This window comes from Acomys russatus, chromosome 24 (assembly GCF_903995435.1).
Source record: "Acomys russatus chromosome 24, mAcoRus1.1, whole genome shotgun sequence".
In the NCBI taxonomy this organism is placed as follows: Eukaryota; Metazoa; Chordata; class Mammalia; order Rodentia; family Muridae; genus Acomys; species Acomys russatus.
Window position 1 is genome coordinate 16,870,726 of NC_067160.1, and position 14,642 is coordinate 16,885,367.

Here is a 14,642-nt window from a genome sequence, read left to right on the forward strand (position 1 = left end):
CAGACCTATATGAGTTTGAGGTCAGGCCGGTCTTCTACATAGTGAGTGCCATAGAGAGACCATGTCTCAAAACAACAACAACAACAAAAATAAAATATAAAATAGTAATAAAACAAAAATGAGGGCTGGAGAGATGGCTCAGAAGTTAAGAGCACGGACTGTTCTTCCAGAGGTTCTGAGTTTGATTCCCAGCAACCACATGGTGGCTCACAACCAAGATGATATCTGGAGCCCTCTTCTGGCCTGCAGGTGTACATGCAGGCTGAACATTGCATACATAATAAATAAATACATTAAAAAAAAATGAATTGACTACTCAGTGAGTTTACAGGTTTATTAATATACTCCTTAATTTTGTAGATATTAGAGAGAATTTACGGAAAGTCCCTTTGCATAACAAGTATACCATAGACTGTTTCCAGGGCTCTTGATAGGTCTCAGCACAAATGTCATCTTATCGCGGAGGCCTTAGCTGGCCACTCTGTTTAAACAATACCTCTGTCACAGTGATATTTATCTATCATCTTTACAGTACTTGTTGTATTTGATATCTTATGAACACATTCTGGTTGGGAGACACTTGAAGTTCATATAATTTGAGGCTAAGGGCATTCTTAAGAAATAAAATATATGGCCTGGAGAGATGTCTCAGAAGTTAGGAATACTGGGTGGTCTTTTGCAGGACCCAGATTCTATTTCCAGAACCCATATGGAGACTTGTAACTGTCTGAAACTCAGGTTCTAGGGGATCCAGACCCTGTCTTCTGCTATCTAAAGACACCAGAACACATGTGGCTCATAGACAGACATGCCGGCAGAGCAACCACACACCTAAAGTAAGATAAAACTACAAAAATAATAAAATCTAGGCAGGCACAGTGGCACACACCTGTAATCCTAGCACTTGAGAGGAGCCTATGGTAGGACAATTATAAGTTTAAGGCTCAGTTTGTACAGGGCTAAAGCCTCATGTAAAGGTCAGAGGACAACCGGAAGGAGTCAGTTTTCTCCTTCCTTGTGTGTTGGCATCATGTTCTTGTGGATTGTGGACTGTGTACAGTTTACCCTTGTCCATTCAAATGCTGATTTCCCTACCCAACTACCTGGTTTCAATCTGGATATTTCACTGTGATGTTTATTCTAAGTATCTCCTGTCTCAAGTTTGTGTAAACATACCATCATTTGTCCTCTGTATTGCCAATAAAAGCCAACAAACCAATGCTGAGCAATACAGAGAATACAAGGGGAGGGGAGAGGAGGGGAGGAGAAAAAGTAGGTAGGACAGGAGGGATGCCCATGGAGAGGACCGGGAAGCACCAGGAGGAATGAGCAGGACCTAGGATATGAGTAAAAAGCAAGTATAAAGTGAGAAATCTGAATGGGAAGAAACTATACTAGCTTGGAGGTTTGGGATGGAATATTTATTGTGCAGCACTGTGCTTTAGGATAATTAAATAGATCCTAGTCTCTCTGTGTTGTTATTTGGGTATAAAGCTGGCTAAAAAGTAACTGCTGATTTATTAAAACAATAATCAATATTAAACATTAATAATCACTCAACATTTGTGGGTTTCAGGAATCAAATTCAGATCGGACTTGGCAGCAAGCACCTTTACTTGCTGAGCCATCTTGTCAGCTCTCCTGAACCTTTTTTGTTTGTTTAAGATTTATTTATTTATTATGTATACAACGTTTTCCCTGCATGTACAACTGCACAACAGAAAAGGGCACCAGATGACATTATAGATGGTTGTGAGCCACCATGTAGTTTCTGGGAATTGAACTCAGGACCTTTGGAAGAGCAGGCAGTGCTTTTAACCTCCGAGCTATCCCTCCAGCCTACAGCCTCCAGCCTCCAGCTCTCCTGCATCATAATACATTTTCCTTGACTGTACATTGGAAATGTTAAAGATTCACAGTCCTTCTGGGTGAGCACATAGACTCAGACACAAAAGAAAATGTATGGGGCTAGAGAGATGGCTCAGTGGTTAAGGTCTCTTGTTGTTCCTCCAAGGAATAGAGATCTGTCTCCAGCACTCACTTTGGGCAGCTTCCAACCACATGCAAGTCCAGCTCTAAGAGATCCAACACCCTTTTCTGGCCTCCTCTGGGATGCCGTACCCCACATACAAGCAAAGAAAAATATCTTAATATATTTAAAATGCAGTACAACGTCAAGATTTTCCAGTTTTTTAGTAACTCAATTTTTGTTTCTTTTCTTTTCTTAAAATATTACTTCTTTTTTGTTTGTTTGTTTTTTGTTTTCCAAAACAGGATTTCTCTGTGTAATCGTGGCTGTCCTGGTCTCACTTTGTAGACCAGGCTGGCCTTGAACTCACATTGATCCACCTGCCTCTGCCTCTCGAGTGCTGGGATTAAAGGTGTGCGCCACCACCGCTTGGCTAAAATATTATTTCTTTTCTTTTTTTTTCTGAGACAGGGTTTCTCTGTGTAGCCTTGGCTGTCCCGGACTTGCTTTGTAAACCAGGCTGGCCTTGAACTCACAGCAATCCGCCTGCCTCTGCCTCCCAAGTGCTGGGATTAAAGGCGTGCGCCACCACCGCCTGGCTAAAATATTATTTCTTAAAGTCAAATGCTGTGGCACATGCTTTTAATCCCAGCACTTGGGAGGCAGAGGCAGGAAGATCTCTGAGTTTGAGACTAGCCTAGGCAACAGAACAAGTTCCAGGACAGCCAGGGCTACCCAGAGAAACTCTGCTAGCATGTATATGCGTAGCACACGCATGCCTGGTCAGAAAAGGGTGTGTGTGTGTGTGTGTGTGTGTGTGTGTGTGCGTGCATGAGTGCTGTGGTGAGGGCGTATGCATCTAGAGGTGAAGTCCTCTAGGACTGGAGTGACAGACAGTGGTGAGCTGCTATGTGGCTTCTGGGAATAGAACACAGATCCTCAACAAAATCAACAACTGCCCTTAACCACCGAGCCACTCTTCAGCCCCCTTAGAAAACCAACAAAAAAACAAAAAACAAAACAAAACAAAAAACAAAAAAAAAAAAACATAAAAAAGTTTATTGGGGCTTAGAATGATGGCTCAGTGCTTAAAACACTGGCTGTATTTCCAAAGGACCTGGGTTCAAATCCCAGCACCCACATGACAGCTCACAATTGTCTGTAATTCCAGTTCCAGGGGCTCTGACACCCCTACACAGACATACATGGAGGCAGAAAAACAATGTAAATAAAATTTAGACAAATTTTAAATTTTCATTTTTTGTTTTATTTTTCAAGACAGGGTTTCTCTGTGTATCAGGCCCTGGCTGTCCTGGACTTGCTTTGTAGACTAGGTTGGTCTCTAACTCACAGAGATCTGCCTGCCTCTTCCTCCCAAGTGCTGGGACTGAAGGCGAAGGCCACCACACCTGGCTAAAAATGTAACCTGTGTGTGCATGTGCTTATGGCACAGTGTGTGGGCACTCATGCCATGCAGTGCACGCAGAGGTCAAAGGACAACACCGTGGAGTCAGGTCTCACCTTCCACCTCTATAGGACATCTGAAGATGAAACTCACCACCAGGCTGCTGTGTCAAGTGCCTTTCCTGCTGAGCCTCTCACTGGCCTGGAGAATCTTTTATTTTCAAATACAACAACATGGTTTTAATTCTTGTTGCCTTTATCGTGTTTTACTTTATTTCAATTTAAAAATATTCTTGCATCTTATTTAGTGTGGGTGTGTGTGCGTGTGTGTGTGCATGTGTGTGTGCATATAGAGGTCAGAAGACAACTTGTAGGGATTGGTTCTCTCTGGTGGGTCCTGGCCGTTGAACTTGGATCATCAGGCTTGATGTCAGGCACTTTTACCCGGTAGCCATCTTGATTTGACGTCATGCTTTTTTTTTTTTTTTTTTGACGTCATGCTTTCTACTATTTTAACACCGGTGGAGACTGACCATGGTTGCAGGAGTTACTGACCAGGGCTGCCTGTTGGCCATGGGCCTGTGAGCGTTTCCCTGGCTGCAGCTATCCACTTAGCACTGATCTATTACTGCAGAGATGTGTGCAATTATATGGACTCCAAGCGAGACGGGATGTCACTACAGGACATCGGACAGAAAGCGATAGGAGTGCATTGTCCTGCCGTCTATATGACTGTATGAGGAAATCCAGGTGCCCTTCAAGGCAATTTATCCAATCAGGTAATCTGCCCAGTGGGTAGATTGGAGGGAGAAGACGGCGCTTGGAACTCAGGAAGATGGTGCTGCTCTCCCCTCCCTCTTTCAAATCTCCTCAGCCTCTGAGTTTTACAGACAAAGAAAGAGAAGACTGCTGTCTTCAGACCCTGAACTACGAGGTAGGAGGAGGCAATACTTCACAGATGTTTTATGAAACATTTACAGTTGTTTTCTTATTAAACTTTGAGTTTCCCTCGCTGAAAAAATATCAGTTTCAGTTCATCAACTGCAACGGCCAAAACCATCTCTATTCAGAAGTCATAGAGTAAAAAAACAAACAAACAAAACAAAAACAAAAACAAAACAACAGAGGTTCCCCAAAGGCAGATGTCACTGTGGAAAAATGCCCAGCTAGAACTTGTCAAGCTCTGGGAGGTGTGCAGGATAAAAACCTCACACCCGGAACATAAGTCATAATGACTGCAGCTGAGCAGATGACTACTCGTCTTCCAGGGCACATCTTCCTGTAAACGTTCTAAAATGGCCCTAAGCCAGTTGTGCACTGATTTTGGCAAAGCTGAGTCAATGTTTGCATTTGTGGGGCTTCTGAACCTTCTACCATGACTGCTCTCAGCCTTGAGGAAGCTTTTTGCTAAGGAGATACAGGTGGTTGTTGGGGGAGTATCTGATGTATTTTGATGCTAATTACTGCTTGCTGTTTCTGTGACCGACCTTTTGCTTAATAAAAAGCCACCCCACCTGGGCAGGACAAAGGAGATAGATGGGGCTAGGAAAGAGAGGGATTCTGGGAAAAAAGAAAGACTGCCACCAGGAGGAAGGAGAAAGACCCAGGGAGGAGAGGAAGGCAGCCACGGGTTAGATGGAGGAGAAGCACATGGCCAACGTGAATGGAGAATCTGGCCCAGATGAAGAACATTAGCAAGTATTTGGGATTATGGATGGGAGGTAGCTTGATAGAAGTTATTGGAAGCAGATGGCGTGGGATTGAGACAGGGATCCCCACTATGGGAGGTAGTTTAGAGGATTGATATCTGCCCTGCCCCAGGTTAACTAAGGCTATTTTAAAATATAACAAGTGTCTGTATCTTGATTGATTGCTAGGTGGGCCTACAGGTAATACAGATAACTTTAAAACAATAGGTGGTGGATTTATCTCTTTGTCTCTCTATTTTTTTTTTTTCTTTCTTTTCTTTGGCATTGTCTCATGTATCTCAAGCTGGCTTCTAACACACTACATAGCCAAGGATGATCTTGAATGTTTGCTCACCTCAGCTTCTACTTCCTGAGCTGCTGTGCCTGTTTTCATCCATTTATTTATTACTTATTTAATATGCATTGGTGTTTTGCCTATATGTATGTCTGAAGGTATCAGGTCCCTTGGAACTGGAGTTATAGACAGTTGTGAACTACCATATGAGCACTGAAAATTGAACCTGGGTTCTTTGTTGTTGTTGTTGTTTTTGTTTTTGTTTTGTTTTGTTTTTATGTATACGATGTTCTGCCTGCATGTGTGCCTGCCTGCCAGAAGAGGGCACCAGATCTCATTATAGATGGTTTTGAGCCACCATGTGGTTGCTGGGAATTGAACTCAGGACCTTTGGAAAGTAGCCAGTGCTCTTAACCTCTGAGCCATCTCTCAGCCCTTTTTATTTGATTTTTTGAGATAGGGTTTCTCTGTTTAGCCTTGACTGTCTTGGACTCTCTTTGTAGACCACACTGGCTTCGAACTCACATCGATCTGCCTACCTGTGCCTCCCGAGTGCTGGGATTAACAGAAGTTTTAAAAATCAATAAATGTGTGTGTGTGCATGTGGCAGTCGGAGAACAGTTCTCAGGAGGCAGTTCTTGGCTTGCTTCCTATGGTTCTGAGCCTGAACTAAGATTGGTAGCCAGTGCCGTTACCCACTGACCCTCTCAACAGCACTTTATTGTTGTTGATTTTTTTTCATATTCATAGATCGCTTTATTCAGCTTTTAGAAAAATATTTACAATATGCCAGGCAGTGGTGGCGCACGCCTCTAATGCCAGAACTTGGGAGGCAGAGGCAGGCGGATTGCTGTGAGCTCGAGGCCAGCCTGGTCTACAAAGAGAGTCCAAGACAGTCAAGGCTGAGGGCTGGAGAGATGGCTCAGTGGTTAAGAGTGCTGCCTGCTCTTCCAAAGGTCCTGAGTTCAATTCCCAGAAACCACACCGTGTTCACAACCATCTGTAATGTGATATGATGCTCTCTTTCAGCCTTCAGTTGTACATGCAGGCAGAACATTGTGTATATATAATAGTAAATAAATAAATCTTAAAAAAAAAAAAAAGACAGTCAAGGCTACACAGAGAAACCCTGTCTCGAAAAATAAAAACAAAAAACAAAACAAACAAGAAAAATATATACAACAACCAGAACCATGGTTCTCTTAAATATTTTTAAATTAAAAGTGTGCAAGTCAAAAGGAGCGTTTCCACAGTCAGAACATCAACACTATGTTAACAAAATACACAGCAGTTTCTGCAAGTCTAGGAATGGGAAGAGCTGAGGAACAGCAGCCTCTGGCTGCCAAGTGGCCGGCACAAATCACACCTAACAGCTTTCCCCTGAAAGCTGAGTTCCTCTTCCCTGCCTAGCTTTGGGTAAAGCAGCTGAATGTTGGGCATATACCAACAGGCTCTGATCAAACCAAAACCTGCCATTTCAACTGGTATTCATTTGAATCTGGATATATTGGAATTACCTGTCAATCATCATGCAGCTGGTGGCAGAAGCAACACAACTCAGAGGCTTACGGAGCTTGTTGACGTCATCTATTTCGCATTAGAGTCTCTCCTTCTCAACATTCCTCTAAACGACAGTGTTTGTGAAAAGAATTTTAGTTAGGCAGCCCTTGGAGTCCCATGTAGTTTGAGGAGCTGAATATGAAAGCAATAGGAACAGCCTTAGTTTTGTTCCAATTCTGTCCTTTGCCCCACACTGTAGCGACTGCAGCCTACTCCCAAGGACTATAGGAACCTCCCTCCGCTAGTTCTGGGGCCTTTCCTGGAAATCAGCTTGATCAGTGCCCCAACCAGAGGCCAGGCTATCAAGAGATTTCTTAAGGACCCTAGTTATCAGCCCCCTCTTTTCCTGCTTTTGCCAAGCAAGCAAAGCAACAAGACAAATGTCATTAGCAGCATCAAGCTTTGGAGACTGTTCCTATGTGTCTGAATGGGAGAGGGGTGAGAGTAAACACGCAGATTACAACTAGAGGTCTCATTAAGAGTAAGAGGAGAGAGACGGTGGAACTTTATTTAAGAGGTGAGGCTTGGTTGATGGAAGTAGGTGGCCGAGGGCAGCCCTGAGATGTGGCCTGGCTCCTTGGCTGTGCAACAACAAGTAGCTGCCTCAAGTTCCTCCCCCACACCTCACCCATCGTTAGACTGTATCCTCGCAATCTTAAATCCCCAGAAGTCCTTTATGGTTTTTAAAACTATATATATATATTATCAGTATTATCTGTATTGCCTGTAGGCCCGGCTAGCAATCAATTAAGACACAGACACTTGTTATATTTTAAAATAGCCTTAGTTAACCTGGGGCAGGGCAGATATCAGTCCTCTAAACTACCTCCCATAGTGGGGCAGGCATGGGATCCCTGCCTCAATCCCATGCCATCTGCTTCCAATAACTTCTACCAAGTTACTTTCCATCCATAATCCCAAATACTTGCCAAGGCTCTTCATCTGGGCCGGATTCTCCATCCATGCCGGCCATGTGTTTCTTCTCTATCTAACCCATGGCGGCCTTCCTCTCTTTACTTCAGGTCTCTCCCTTTTTTTTCTCCTGGCTGTCTTTTCTTCTTCCCATAATTCCTTCCTCTCCCAGCCCTACCTGTCTCCTCTGCCCTGCCCAGGTGGGATGGCTTCTTATTAACCAAAAGGTGGGTCACAGGCAGAAAACAGTAATTAACCTCAAAATACACCAGATCATCCCCCAACAGTCCTTTCTCCTCTGTGTCATCAGCGGCTCTGCCAACCTACAAGAAATGTAACAAATCCACATGCATCGCTATACCTCTGTTATATTTAAAGGTAAAGTTTTAACAATAAACATATCCCAATGGTCTAACGGCTGACCATGGTTAAGGACCTTGCCTCTTGACTGGGAAGATGGTGTGACCCCTGTCCATAACGAGGAATGTCTGAGGATGACAAATTGGAAGGATAAAAGAGGGAAGTGCACAGGGCTGAGGATGCGGCGTTTCTTTTCCATGCGTAAGGCCTAGGGCTCTGTTCGAAGTACTGCATAAGACTGGATGTGGTGGTGCTTGCCTGTGTTCCAGCCTGGGGGCGGGGGTGTGTGTTAGAAATTCAAGGCCATCCTTTGCTATATAGTGAATTTGAGGCTAACCTGGGATACGAGAGACCCTGACTCAAGAAACAAAAAGGCCACAAATAACCCAAGGCACATCCAGGAAGCTACAAATAACACTTTTCTGTGTTTATCTGTCCAGAAAAGAATTAGAAGGAGAGACTATCTGTGGGCTTCCTAACAAAAGACATATTTACCGCCTGACAGGCTTTGCTGAGCACTCACATATTACATGCGCCCAGCTGGCCTTGTAAATGCCGGTGAGTGAAGACTGGAGGCAGGATAATTACCGGCTGCAGCTCATTAAGGCTGCTTTACACAAGCCCAGTCCTTCAGACTGCCCAGCAGCAATCACTGTAGGTACTTAGGTGTACCATCATCTTGTGGTCTGGTTTGCATCTCAGACAAAAGCTGAAACGCCGGCAGCGGCATGATTCTGGCAGGGTATGATTTAGTGAACAGCACAGATGCTCTCAGGATGTGGCCAATTAGAACCAACAATATTGGCCAGGGGACCTAGGCAGCATGCTCTCATCCCCTTGGAACTCCAAAGAGAATATTATGTTCTGACTCAGGGCGGCAAAGTAAGAGTTGACAGTTCCTGACTCATTTTCTGGATGACACCTGTCTGCTTCACCATTTTGATAAGGACACCACCACCACCACCACCCGCCCTCCCCCTTGTTAACGAGAATGTTTCATTGACATCTGTGCGTTCACTGCTGTGTAGTCCATGAAATTGACGCCGGTAAGCTTTTTCCTGCCTGTACTCGGCTCCCCGTGTTTTCTTTTGACTTGTTTTTACCCCTTTGTCAGGATCCCTTCAGAAAAGCGTAAGATAAACCCAACCAAACGGAATGCTAAAGTCGGGGAAGACAGTATTTTATCTAATGCTCCCTAAACATGTCCATGCCCTAATGCTCGGAGACTGTGGATGCATTAGGTTAGAGGACAAAAGCCATTTCAGACTGCAGCCAGGTACAGAGGCTCACACCGGGATTCTCCCTGAGAGGAGGAGATGGGAAAGTCTTGAATTTGAGGCTCGCCATGGCTTCATAATAAGACCTCTAGCTTAAAATACTTTTAAAAGATTTATTTATTTATTAAGAATACAGTGTTCTGCCTGCATGTACACGTGTGTGCCAGAAAAGGGCACCAGATCTCATTATAGATGGTTGTGAGCCACCATGTGGTTGCTGGGAATTGAACTCAGAACCTTTGGAAGAACAGTCAGTGCTCTTAACCTGTGAGCCATCTCTCCAGCCCTGACTAAAATAAAAATTTTTAAAAAGGTTGCTAACACTGACAGGGTGAGTCATAATACTCACCCTTTTATTGTTTTTGTTTTGTTTTGAGACATGGTCTCACTCTGTATCCCATGCTGGTCTAGAATTCAAATTTGCCTGCCTTTGTCTCCTGAATGCTTAGATTAAATGTGTATACCACCACACCTGGAATTTTTAGTTTTGTTTTGTCCTGGTTTGGTTTTTTCCAGACAGGGTTTCTCTGTGTAGCCTTGGCTGTCCTGGACTCACTTTGTTGACCAGGCTGGCCTCAAACTAACAGAGATCCGCCTGCCTCTGCCTCCCAAATGGATTTAACATTTACTTATTTATTTGTGTGAACATGCATGTGCCAGGTTGTACATGCAAAGGTCAGAGAACAACTTGAAGGAGTAGGTTCCCTCTTCTTCCACTAGGGGGCCCCAGGGATCTAATTTTGGTTGTTAGGTTTGGGAGCAAATGCCTTTACCAGCTGAGCCACCGTGTCACTGGCCCAGATTCACGTTATTTAAAGTTACCAGATTTGTAGTCTATTTGTCTTAGTCAGTGTTCTGCTGCTGTGAAGAGACACCATGACCACAGCAACTCTTGTAAAAGAAAGCATTTAACAGGGCCTGGCTTACAGTCTCGGAGGTTTAGTCCATTTTCATCATGGCGGGAAGCATGGCAGCACACAGGCAGACATGGTGCTGGAGAAATAGCTGAGAGTCCTACAGCCAGATAGGCAGGCAGCAGGAAGATGGAGACATTGTGCCTGGCATGGCCTTTTGAGACCTCAGAGCCTGCCCCCAGTGACACACTTCCTCCAACAATGCCACACCTCCCAATCAGTCAAGTTGTACAACTCTGTGAATCATTCAACAGAGCCTATGGGAGCCACTCTGTTTCAAACCACCACACTGTTGCAGCATGCAAAACAGTGTTCTCGAAAAATATTTAAATATTTAAAAGGGCAAAGTCCCCTGCTTTGGTGTATTATATGTCATTGACTTGTACCTTACTTATTTTGGGGGGTAGTGGGGGTTGAATTCAGGGCCTCACAAATGAGAGGCAAGAGCTCTAGCACTGAGATGCATACAGACACAGACAAACCTTTTTCATATTAGTATGGTTTTTTTGGTTCCAAGAGACAGAATCCCTAAACATTGAGATGTAACAAGAATAAATTAATAAAAAAAAAAAAAAAAAAAAAAAAAAAAAAAAAAGAGAGACAGAATACCAACACAAAGGAAAAAAGAAAAGAAAAGAGAAAAGAAAAGAAAAAGAAACAAGAAAAAGGCTAACACAGCCACACTGCAGAACATAGAAATGGTCTACAAGGAAGTCTAGGATTAGTTACCATGGCACCTTCTATCAGCCCCTGTCAATCAAACCACCAGAAAATTTGGCCAGCCATGGCTCCAGACTCATCACCGGCCAGGGATGGGATGCTATGTGTGTCACAGAGGGAAAGAGCCAGAGCATCAGCAGATTTGGTCTTTGAGGACGACTTCTCTGAGGCAGGAACTATGCTGTGTTTCTGTGACCTAAGAAACAAAGCTGAATCTATGAGTTTCAGACAGTTTATTTTCATTTTTGTTTGTTTGCTTGCTTGTTTCAAATAGGGTTTCTCTATGTAGCCTTGGCTGTTCTGAAACTCACTCTGTAGACTAGGCTGGCCTCGAACTCACAGAACTCCACCTGCCTCTGCCTCCCGAGTGCTAGCATTAAAGGCATGCACCACCACCACCTCACTATAGTTTTCAGACTAATAAAAGAGGTGGTGGTGGTTGTGCACTTGTGACAGGATGAGAGGGTTCTCTACCTTTTGCTGATCTAGCACCTCCATCCCATCATTTAAAGAGTGCTCTCCTCAGGGCCTGGCGTGGTGGCGCACACCTTTAATCCCAGCACTGGGGAGGCAGAAGCAGGCAGACTGCTGTGAGTTCGAGGCCAGCCTGGTCTACAAAGTGAGTCCAGGCCAGCCAAGGCTACACACAGAAACCCTGTCTCGAGAAAACAAAACAAAACAAAAGTGAAGATTTATTATGTACACAGTGCTCTGCCTGCATGTATACCTGCACACCAGAAGAGGACACCTGATCTCACTATAGATGGCTGTGAGCCACCATGTGGGTGCGGGGAACTGAACTTGGGACTTTTGGAAGAGCAGCCAGTGCTCTTAACCTCTGAGCCATCTCCAGCTCAAGCAGGATTTTTTAAAAATTAATTAATTATTTACTTTATGTATATGAGTGTTCTATCTGCACGCACACCTGCAGGCCAGAAGAAGGCACCAGATCCCAGTATAGATGGCTGTGAGCCACCATGTGGGTGTGGGGAACTGAACTCAGGATCTTTGGAAGAGCAGACAGTGCTCTTAATGGCTGAACCATCTCTCCAGCCCAAGTAGGAGTCTTTTAAAGCTGTAAGTTAAATGTTCCCGTCACACACTGCTTTCAAGATGCCCTGTACAGTGACACCTGTACAGCCCACAGACGTGAGGAGTGACCGGAAGCTGATACTACTGACAACAAGAATGAGGGCCTGGATCTGAAACCCGGCCCGAGCCTTGCTGTGCTTTCCACAGATGACAACTTCTCTAAGCCTCATAGTGGGGGCTGCTGTTAAGCATCCACAGGGTCCAGATGAGTTGGCAAAAGAGGGGAAAATGACATAATCGTTCTCAGCTGCTCCCCAAAGCAAACTGTAGAACACCCCTGGGCAGTGTATTGTTTCCCAGCATTAACTCTTAAATGTTCTTGAGAAAACAGTAAAATAGCCTACAGTTGAAGTTACAGATCTTAATGGCATATAATTTATTTCACTGATTTAGACTGCTCCAACCCAGTTGGCTCAAATGTAAGCAATTCTTAACCATACATACAGTGACATACTTATTTTTTTTATTGAAAAGACAAAGAAAATGTTCAATAAGTTTAAAATCATTCCACATCCCCTTATACTAACACCTTGAGGTTATTTTTTATTAATTAATTAATTTATTTATTTATTTATTTTTGGTTTTTCAAGACAGGGTTTCTCCGTGTTAGCCTTGGCTGTCCTAGACTCACTCTGTAGACCAGGCTGGCCTTGAACTCACAGCGATCCGCCTGCCTCTGTCTCCCGAGCACTGGGATTAAAAGGCATGCGCCACCACGCCCGGCTCACCTTGAGTTTATTTAGCACATCGCCGCCCACATGCAGACAGGCTTTACAGTGACCAACCTAGGGACAATGCTAGTTCATGCTGTGCTGCTTTTACTTAGCATTGACACATCATACCTCTACAGTCTTCCAAATAGCTATTCTCACAGCAGTACATTTGATTCTTTCATTAGCACGCTTTCTTTAACGTAACGATTTCTTCCATGTTATTGCTACTATTTATAATACAGACATAAACATTCTCATGCATTTACATTTTTCAGCATTCTTAAGTTTAAAAACAATGAGAACTCGTGGGGCAAAGGATATAATCATTTAAAAAGCTTTAAAGTCACTTCTATTGTGTGTGTGTTTACATGTGGCACAACCCACACGTGGAAGGCAGAGGGAAGCTCTCAAGAGTCCGTGTTCTGAGGGTTTAGTGCAGGCCTCAGGTCTGTGAAGTAAGCATTCTCACCTACTGAGTCATGAGCCCAGTATGGTCACTTTTGTGACTCTATATAAAGGTACCGTATAGCAACTCCAAAGGGTTGAGTCTGCTTAAGATGCTACCTGAAGTGAATATTAAATAGTCTTCTTAAAAGCTTTTTTTTTTTTTTTTAAATAATCAGAAATAGTTCTATTTAAAGTAAAAAATAAGTATTATCTTTTAGAAAAACAAATCAATAAAACCAGCCTAGTGTGGAACAGACGGTCTCGCAGATCACGCGTGTGTAGATGAACTAACTCAGGCAGTGCTCCCCGCCTTCTCAAGTTATGGCACATTTGAAAAGTGACCCTGCAGACATATACAGGAAGAAGGAAAAGGGGACATATATCTGGGCCATAGGCTACCCAACCTCACCTGGCTTCAAAGGTTGAGGAGCTCTTGATCTTGAGAAATCTATGTCTCAAAATGCCAGTGTACATGGGTCAGGAAGCCCTAGTCACAGATGGGTTCAGAGACTGAAGTCACAAAGTCTCCTTAGTGGCAGAATTGGCAAATGAATGCAAATTTGTCTCGTCGATCTACATTTTATCCTGGCATCACAACTGTTCTATGTGCTTTCCGGCTCTGGAATTGAGTTTTATATGCAGACATCTAACTCTTAGGAGGAACTGCCAACATGCTTAAGCCAGATACCTAAACTAGCAATTTACACCCAAGCTAAAAAGTAAACACAGCCCTTAGCATCAGGAGATATTTGACTTATCTGTCGTTTCCAGACTTGCGATTCTTTTAAACTTGAGTTGTAAACTCTTTGAACAGTAACAATACTTTTTACAGTGTTTAGTATAGCTCTGACGGTAAATAAGGAATACCAGCAATAAATTATGTACACCACAAATGAAAAAGACTGTAAATCCATATCCTAACTAATTCTATTATGTATACAATGCACATCAGATCACATTATAGATGGTTGTGAGCCACCATGTGGTTGCTGGGAATTGAACTCATGACCTCTGGAAGAGCAGTCAGTGCTCTTAACCGCTGAGCCATCTCTCCAGCCCCCCTAACTAATTCTAAATGGAAAAATTTTAAAGTGTTGTTTTGTAGAGGTAGAGAACGTTCCCTCTTTATATTTCAAATTCCTGACAGCAGAAGACCCATAATACACACAGGTACATCACAGGCTTGTTTTCACTGTAGCCTTGGCTGTCCTGGAGCTTGCCGTGTAGACCAGGCTGGCCTTAATGTCCTTTAACTCAGAGATCTGCCTGCCTCTGCCTCCCAAGTGCTGGG